Below are 10573 nucleotides of genomic sequence, written 5' to 3'. Positions count from 1 at the left end.
CCCAGGCTGGTCTTGAATTCCTGGCCTTAAGCAGTCCTTAAGCTGATGGCATGTAAGGCAACTATACTGTCCCACATCACATGCTGTAGTCACATCTTTAAAGCCAGATGAATTAGCTTAAAGGTTATCTGTTAAACTTTCAATCTCCAACAAACTGTTCATTAATCTGTACTTTAACCCTTCCAATGTCAGAAAGAACACAGTTTCATTTCATCATTGGACTATTCAGACATACTGTTTTTGTTTGTTTTCTTGAGATGAAGTCTCACTTTGTCGCCAGACTGGAGTGCAGTGGCACCATTTTGGCTCACTGCAACCTCCAACTCTCTGGTTCGAGCAATTCTCCTGCCTCAGCCTCCCGAATAGCTGGGATTACAGGCACGCGCCACCATGCCCAGCTAATAATATATATATATATATTTTTTTTTCTGTAGAGACAGGGTTTCACCATGTTGGCCGGGATGGTCTCCATCTCCTGACCTCGTGATCCGCCTGCCTTGGCCTCCCAAAGGGCTGAGATTATAGGTGTGAGCCACTGCGGCCAGCCAGACATACTGTTTTATGTTGAGAGTATATCTTCATCTTTTGACTTTCCAGCCTAGGGTCTTACTCCTTTCATGAGACTGTGCAGAGCAAGTCTAATGTTTTCACCCCATGAGCATGTCAAATATTCGAAGACAATGTCAAATATTTCCTACTTTCTTCCTCTTAATCTTAATCATGGCTCAAGATTAGTAGCCACGACTAGAGAGGCCAAGATACTAGAGAATAAAGTTCAGATTTTGCTCTTAAGATGCTTATAGATTTCTAACAGGCTCCAAAAGCACTTAATTATAAAGGAAAATATTAATAAATTAGACCATTAAAATTAAGAACTTCTTTTCATCAAATGATACTATTAATATAAGTGAAAAGTCAACTTACAGAGGGAAAGAAGATATTTGCAGTATACTATATCTGATGAAGAACTTATATCCAGAATATATGAAGAACTCCTAAAAATCAACAAGAGGTAGCATATGAGATAACAGAAAAATGAGCAGATGAATTGAACTGGTACTTCACAAATGAATACATTCAGTTGGACAATAAACATATGAAAATGTACTCAAAATTATTAATGATCAGAAAATATAATTTTAAACTACAAAATACTTCTATTTACCACAATGACTAACATTAAAACAAAATCCCTGATAGTACGTAGTATTGTCTTAGAGGTGGAACAACTAGAACTCCCATATGCTCTTGGTAGATTATAAATTATGAATTGGTACTAACACTTTGGAAAACGATCTAAATATTTACTAAAATTGAACATATGCAAATCCTATGACACAGATTTTTTCCTCCTTGCATATTCCTTAAAATGCAAAAACAATCCAAATATTCATTAGAGTAGAATGATATATTTATCAAGAGTACACATACAATGGAACACTATGTAGTAAGGAAATAACTACCTTTATATAGAACAACATGAATGAATCCCACAAACACAAATTTAGTGACAGAAGCCAGACACTAGATAGTACATACTGTAATTTCACTTACCTGAAATTCAAAACCATGCAAAAAAAAATTGATAGTGGTAGAAGTCAGAATAGTTTCTTTTGGGAGGAGATAATTATTGAAAGATGACAGGAGGGAGGCTTCTGTTTTGCTGATGTACTCTATTTCTTGATCTAGTGGTAGCTACTTGGATGTATTCACTTTGTAAAAGTTTGTTGAGATGTATATCTATGTATCTGTCTCTCTATAGGTATATATGACTCATATATACTTACATAGCTCATATATATATGAATTCTATACTTTTCTGTATGTATATTAAATTTCAAAAAAATTAACTTTAGAAGGAAAAATTGGCCATAGGTGGGTCTAAAAATTCCACTTAACCTAAAATGTAGGGCTGCCATATTGTGTAATTGATGAGTCTATCCTTTCATAATAAGCACAATATAAAAACACTGAAACTTATGCTGCAGTTAACAAAGTAAGTTTTGTATTGGGAAAATCTGAAAAATACACAGAGACAGTCGACTATTTCCTAATCCTTCTCCCCCACCCAGTAAAATAATTCTAGCTCATCCCTTTTCTAGAACAAGAGCTGGGCAGTAAATGAGTCAATTACTGATCTAAATTTGTTTTAGGCTCAGGTTTTAGAACATATATGAACTGTTCAACATAGGTTCGGCACATATCAAGCACTTAAGATATAAATTATTATTAAATTTTTGATGTTTGCATCCCACTTTATTCTTGAGTTTGCTACTAACTGAAATATCAGAGTCTCTTTCACAAATGATACCACTGCAAACCTCATGCTTCTGCAAATTTTGAACCTGTGTAGTAATTCCTGTTTTGTTTTGGTACAATTTGTTCTATTTCCAGTCTGTTGAAATCTTTATGGATTGGGATTTACTTAATTTTATATTCAACATTGGTGAAAATGTTGGTCAGGGAGGACTAAAGATAAAGCCCTGTAGACCATCCTTATTGACTTCTATCTTGGCTCACAGTGAGACATTAGACCCTTTTGGATATGGTCAGTCAATTATGACTACTGCTAATGGAACTCACATCTAGTCCATGCTTATTTGGTCAATAAGAATATAAAGATAGAAATGACATAAAATGGCTGGGCGCAGTGGCTCACACCTGTAATCCCAGCATTTTGGGAGGCCGAGGTGGGCGGATCACCTGAGGTCAGGAGTTCGAGACCAGTCTGGCCAACATGGTGAAACCCCGTCTCTACTAAAAATACAAGACTTAGCCAGTCATGGTGGTGGGCACCTGTAATCTCAGCTACTCAGGAGGCTGAGACAGGAGAATTGCTTGAACAAGGGAGGCGGAGGTTGCGGTGAGCCGAGATGGCGCCACTGCACTTCAGCCTGGGCAGCAGAGCGCGACTCCATCTCAAAAAAGAAAAAAAAAAAAAAAAAAAAAGAAATGACATAAACTATCTTTCATAATATTTTTAGATGTTTTAGAGGTTTGTTAGATGTTTATACTCTTATTTTAACATGGTCATTTACCTAAACTCTATAAAATAGTGAAATATTTCCAAAGTCTCCTAATTGTTTTTACTCCAATCCTAACTCACAAGCAACATTTATGTATGAATATTGCTTCCAAGAAGTGTGGTGGGATAATATGATGGCAAATTAATCTGGTCTAATGAAAAATTTTATAACACTAAATATTCCTTGTATAAAAGTGTGCTTTTCCGGGGTGTTGTTTGAAGCTTCTTTACTTTTCAATTTTCTCTTTTCACCAGCAGAGGGCAGGTAAGGCAGAGAGAAGAAAATACTGTAAAAGTATCTCGTCCTCCATTCAATTATTTAAAACACTTCTCTGATATATTTACAAAGTGAGCTATTTTGTTTTCTCTTTTATATTTTGAAAACAATCGATCTAAGTATAAATTTTAATTTCTTACATATATTTGGCTTAATGAATCTCCAATGAAATTAGTACTTTGAATTTTCAATTAAGTTTATAAACGAATTATAAATTCAGACTTGAAAAGTCTGAATATTCTTTATATTTTGAAGCAATAAAAAATATCCCCTTTTATGTTGGGTAATTCAATTAATTAGACTTTTTCCTTTTGTGGTTTTCTAGTTCAATTATGGGTAAGTTTATGTGAATATTTTCCATAGATATCTTAATATAGCCATTTGGTCATTTCCTTCAACATGCAGATTTGTTAAGCATGGTTTTCAGTTTTATTAATCAAGTAATGTATCTTATAAACATAATTGAAGGAAACTCAAATTGGATGTGATAGAGTTTTGTTTTTTGTTTTCAACAATATACTTTACAGGAATGTTTAAATACAGTTTAGTAGGTATATTAGGATGTTTTCTCTTGAAACTTTAAATGTTTAATTAATAATAAAACATCTTTTTCAAAACATTAGATGATATGATAAACTATGTAATTCAGCAGTTCAGAACACCTTGCACATAACCTTTGTTAAATCAAAAGTCAGGTGGCAACTTGGATTTTTGCCTTTTCACCTTGAATAATGGCATTGTTCTGAAGTTCAGTAGTGGGGAGAGATTGAGTAATTCTTGGGAAGATAAATCCCCATATTGCTTATTCCAAGTACTAGAAATTACTTCTTTCCTTTGCTTATTGAGAACCTCATCTTTAAGAGTCTTTTTTTAACTGTCAAGTAAGGTTATGTATGAGGACTCCCCTTGGTCATACTAAGGAATATTTCCAAATACTGGACAAAAATGAACTTCCTCAGGTCACCTAATGAATGGAAGCTTACAGTTATTATAGCTAAGAACATAGGTGTAGGGGAGAACACAAGGAAAGGATCGTCCGGACTAAGCAAAAAGGAAATTCTTCCAGTTAGGCAGAGTGATGAAGCTTCAGGCCTAGGGTTGCTGTGACAGCCTCTTTACTGGTTGCCCATACAATGTCTTCCTTTTCCACTAGGCCACCATGTGTATTTATTCTACCTTTTTCTTTCTAAAATGCAACACGTTGATGTTATTTCCTTACTGAAAACCCCATGCTGACTTCCTTTTGCCAATGATAGTAGGCGTGGGACTTCTTTTTCTGCCATTTCAGACTCTGAACAAGTTCCCAATCTGATTTTCTACATTTACTCCTTCCTCAGCTTTTCACAAACCACAAAACAGTTCTATTTCAAAAGTATGTCCCTTTCCACTCATATCTTTCTCAGTCATCTCTGCCTGTCAGTGGCCCCTTGTCTTTCAAGATCCATTGTCAATGACATTTTCTCCTGAAGACATATCTTATTCTTAACTGGATGATCTTTGGTGCCCTTAAGTCTCATGGCTATTTGCATCTCTAGAGTGGCCCTCATCATATTCTATTATCTATTATTGGTATTTGTATATTCGTTTCTCTTTATATATGCCAACCATAAACTCCTTGAGAGCAGGGACTGTGTCTTGGTGTCCCCAGAGATTAGCATGGTGTCCTGCAACTGGCAGAGTCATTCAGAGACACCAGGGCTCTTTGTATTTTTTCAGGCCCTCAGTATATTAAAAACTGAAAAATGGCAGGGTTACAAAATTGTGGCATATTTTAAATGTTAACGTCAAAAAATGGATGTGATAAAAACACATACAGCCCACAAGAATCCCCAGTGTAATTGTGTGCTGCATAAGATAATTACAGGATTTCTAAAATATTTAACTCACGGTGTTTTTCAGTTGGCATAGTCTGATAACTGTACACAAGTGTAGTGTTGTATGTTTTGCATGTTGATTTTCTTCTTTCTGTTTTGTCAGTTTGCCTCTAGGACTGTTAATTTGAGGCCTCGACCAAAGGACCCTCTAGACTCTATGTGAGGGGTCCCCATATGTAGATGTCTGATAAATGTTCACTGAAATGAGCTCAGTTTAATTACACACCAAAATGATGCTATATATAAATATTATACAATGAATTTCTATTTTTGTGTAATCATATTATTCAGAAATAAGCTTGAAAGTTATTAACATCTAATTTAATATCTAAATTTAACTTTCAGTTATTTTACACTTTGAATGTCAGAGAACTAGATATTGGGGAAGAGTTCTGGGATACACGTGCAGAAGGTGCAAGTTTGTTACACAGGTATACATGTGCTGTGGTGGTTTGCTGCAACCATCAACTCATCATCTACATTAGGTATTAGGTAATTTCTTCTAATGCTTGCCCCCCATCCCCCGACAGGCCCTGGTGTGTGATGTTCCCCTCCCTGTGCTCATATGTTCTCATTGTTCAGCTCCCACTATGAGTGAGAACATGCAGTGTTTGGTTTTCTGTTCCTGTGTTAGTTTGCTGAGAATGATGGTTTCCAGCTTTATCCATTCCCTGCAAAGGACATGAACTCATTCTTTTTTATGGCTGCATAGTATTCCATGGTGTATATGTGTCACATTTTCTTTATCCAGTCTATCATTTATGGGCATTTGGGTTGGTTCCAAGTCTTTGTTATTGTGAAGAGTGCTGCAGTAAACATACGTGTGCATGTGTCTTTATAGTAGAATGATTTATAATCCTTTGGATATATATCCAGTAATAGGATTGCTGGGTCAAATGGTATTTCTAGTTCCAGATTCTTGAGGAATCGCCACACTGTCTTCCATAATGGTTGAACTAATTTACACTCCCACCAACAGTGTAAAAGTGTTCCTATTTCTCCACATACTCTCTAGCATCTGTTGTTTCCTGACTTTTTAATAATTGCCATTCTAACTGGCGTGAGATGGTATCTCATTGTGGTTTTGATTTGCATTTCTCTAATGACCAGTGATGATGAGGGTTTTTTTCCATATGTTTGTTGGCCGCATAATAACGAGTATTCAGATAGGAAGAGAGGAAGTCAAATTGTTTCTGTTTACAGATGACATGATTGTATATTTAGAAAACCCCATCGTCTCAGCCACAAAACTCCTTAAGCTGATAAGCAACTTCAGCAAAGTCTCAGGATACAAAATCAGTGTTCAAAAATCACAAGCATTCCTATACACCAGTAATAGACAAACAGCCAAATCATGAGTGAACTCCCATTCACGATTGCTCCAAAGAAAATAAAATACCTAGGAATACAACTTACAAGGGATGTGAAGGACCTCTTCAAGGAGAACTATAAACCACTACTCAATGAAATAAGAGAGGACAAAAAGAAATGGAGAAACATTATGCTCATGGATAGGAAGAATCAATATTTTGAAAATGGCCATACTGCCCAAAGTAATTTGTAGATTCAGTGATATTCCCATCAAGTTACCATTGACTTTCTTTACAGAATTAGAAAAAACTAATTCAAATTTCTTATGGAACCAAAAAAGAGCTCATATAGCCAAGACAATCCTTAGCAAAAAGAACAAAGCTGGAGGCATCATGCTATCTGACTTCAAACTGTACTACAAGGCTACAGTAACCAAAACAGCATGGTACTGGTACCAAAACGGATATATAGACCCATGGAAAAGGACAGAGGCCACAAAAATAACACCACACATCCACAACCATCTGATCTTTGACAAACCTGACAAAAGCAATGGGGAAAGGATTCCCTCTTTAATAAATGGTGTCGGGAAAACTGGCTAGCCACATGCAGAAAACTGAAACTGGACCCCTTCCTTACACCTTATAAAAAAAATTAACTCAAGATGGATTAAACACTTAAACATAAGACCTAAAACCATAAAAACCCTAGAAGATAATCTAGGCAATACCATTCAAGACATAGGCATCGGCAAAGACTTCATGACTAAAACACCCAAACCCATGGCATCAAAAGCCAAAATAGACAAATGGGATCAAATTAAAGAGCTTCTTTACAGCAAAAACAATCATCAGAGTGAACAGGCAACCTACAGAATGGGAGACAATTTTTGCAATCTATCTGTCTGACAAAGGGCTAATATCCAGAATCTACAAGGAACTGAAACAAATTTACAAGAAAAAAACAAACAGCCCCATCAAAAAGTGGGTGAAGGATATGAACAGACACTTTTCCAAAAAAAGTACTCATTTTTACTGCCTGATTAACTAATTTTATATTTCCCTGCCCTATGAGGCACATGAAGAGTCAAATTGTATTTTCTATGACGCTTCTGAGTTAGTAACAAAGATGAATGCTTCATGAGAATTAGTATAATTTATTTTTCAAAACTGCCCTACAGGTGGAAAATAATGAAGAATTCTATCACTTCAGTGTATTTAGAAATCATTACCATAAGAGTGCAAATTGATATGAATACTCAATCATTCTTTGTTATTGGACAATATAGCTTAATTTTGCGTAGAGGTATGGGATACCTGAGGAGCATAAATACATGAATTATGTGTCTTTGTAATTCTCTTTCTAGTATAGAGCATATAAATCAGGCACACCTGGGTGTGTAAGAACTCGTCGTAAGAATTACCATTGTTTATTTTTTTGACATGTATGTATTTAGATTTTTTTAATGGTATAATCTCATTACCTTAGACTAGTTAGTAGGATGATATGTTTCAAGCCCTACTTTGCTAAATTAACATGAACCCAACCTTTCCTATAAAATTATTTTATAGTGAAAAGGAGAACAAGAAATGAGTTGTTATAATTCAGCAGTAAGAAAGGAAATTTGGTTGTTTAAACATTAGGCATCAAGTTTTTCTCCTACCTCCATACAACTGAGATATCTGATGCTTTTTCAAGGAGCAGGGGTCACTCAAGGAGCAAGGATAGAGATGGATTGGACATAAAGGGTGATGAAGTTTGAATTAATTAACTTGTACTAAATGCAGGTGCTTCTGAAATGTCCTCTGCAAGAATCACATGTAAGAGATACATAGTTAAATACAGAAAAACTTGAAAGATTGTTATTTGTGAAATTTATTGATTATTTTAAATGTTAATTTATTTACATTTATGTAAAATGTATCATATGTTAAAAACATTTAAAAATCCTTAATAGCCCTAAAGGTTTTTCTATGACTAGAAGTAAGTTGTAATTTGAATAAGCCATTCTCACACCTCTTTCATATTCTCATTTTTATCCACAAATTTTTATATTCACCAAAAGTAAAAAGCATTTTATTAACCTACAATTTGTTTTTAACTAACGCACACAAAAGCATTTTAAATAAATCACAATAGAACTTAACCTTGGGAAAACTGAATATCAATATGCAGATGCGATCAAAATAGGATTTTATGGAAAAAGGTGAGGACAGTTTCATAAAACCTAAGGAAGAATTTCAAGAGGACAGTTTGTACATACAAAAATATGCCTGAGGCTGGGCACGGTGGCCCATTCTTGTACTCCTAGCACTTTGGGAGGCTGAGGCGGGAGGATTGCTTGAGCCCAGGAGTTTGAGACCAGCCTGAGCAACATTGAGAGACCTCATCTCTGCAAAAAATAAACAAAATTAGCTGGGTGTGGTGGTACATGCCTGTAGTCCCAGCTACTCAGGAGACTTAAGTGGAAGGATTGCTTGAGCCAGGGAAGTCGAGGTTGCAGTAGCCTGAGATCACACCACTGCACTCCAGCCTGCACGATAGAGTGAGACCCTGTCTCACAAAACAAACAAAAATATGCCTGAAAGGATAGTTTTCATACTGCCTACTACTTTACAGTTGAGTAGGCATGTATATGTCCAACAGGCATCTGAAAATACACACTTATTTGTGGACAAAATTCTGTTAATTATCTAATTGTGAAACATGCAACATAGTCCCAATCATGTCAAAGTCCCCAACGAAAATTTAAAATGTATCTTATTTGGAAGGACTATAAACTTTAATATTTCTGTACAATATTATAAAACAAAACCCAGTATGTGGCCTGATTTATATATATAACCACATGGAATTCTATACTGAAGCCCAACAAAACTTCCATTACCCTCCACATCCATAATTTATCCTTCGCTCTTTCTGCCAACCAAAGGTGTTGGACAATGATTTGAGGTCTTAGTCTGAACTTTTGAATGAGAGGTGCCCCATCAGCTGGACTTCTCCTGAGTGTTGAAAAGGTAAGGGGTTTTGCTTCTTTATTCACTCCTTTCTTACTATTTGCATTATAACATAACTCTCTTGGGACTCAAGGGAACAAACCATACAGTCTCTTTTGCTAAATGCCAAAAATCAAGAAGCCAGTTGAAGTTTTCATTACAAATTGTTTCACAAGTGTTACACAGTAGAAAACTTTTTCGGCAGTTCACGCCTGTAATCCCAACACTTTGGGACACTGAGCTGGGTGGATCACGAGGTCAGGAGTTTAAGACCAGCCTGGCCAAGATGGTGAAACCCAGTCTCTACTAAAAATACAAAAATTAGCTGGGCGTGGTGGCGGGCAGCTGTAAATCCCAACTACTCGGGAGGCTGAGGTAGGGAATTGCTTGAACACAGGAGGCAGAGATTGCAGTGAACCGAGATCGCACCACTGCACTGTCTGTCACCTGGGCGACAGAGTGAGATCCATCTCAAAAAAAAAAAAAAAGAAAAAAAAAAAAACCAAAAAAAAAAAAAAAACCAAAAGACTTTTTTTTTTTGTCTCAGTTTGAGGTCTCTTGTTAAAAATTTAAAGAAAATTAATTTTACAATTTCCTATTGTCAATGATTTTGATTTATTGACAGTTTACCCTACAACAATATAGTGAAAAAGTGTGGTTTTGCGATTGGTTAGACATAATTCAGGACTGCCTATACTAGATGTGAGGCTATAGGCAAGTGTGTTAAAGATTCTTTGGAATCTTATTTTACTCAAGAGTAAAATGGTATGTGTAGTAATGATTATTTCATAAGGATATTGAGAGCATTAAATGGGGAATAAAAACCACATAAAAGGCTTAGCATATTGGAGACTTAATACAAATAAATTTCTTGCATTTTGCTTATCCTGGATATACCATGGGTTTGTGTCAGATTGGAAAACAAGATAGCAACAAAGATCCATGTTTCATGCTTCAGTGACTTAAAATATTAGTTGTTCTGGCCAGGTGCAGTGGCTCATGCCTGCAATCCCAGCACTTTGGGAGACTGAGGTAGGATGATGGCTTGAGCCCAGGAGTTTGGGACCAGACTGGGCAATGAAGTGAGGCC

Source organism: Papio anubis, chromosome 4, assembly GCF_008728515.1.
Source record: "Papio anubis isolate 15944 chromosome 4, Panubis1.0, whole genome shotgun sequence".
Lineage (NCBI taxonomy): Eukaryota > Metazoa > Chordata > Mammalia > Primates > Cercopithecidae > Papio > Papio anubis.
The sequence above is the reverse complement of the archived record's forward strand: the minus strand, read 5'-3'. Positions refer to the sequence as shown.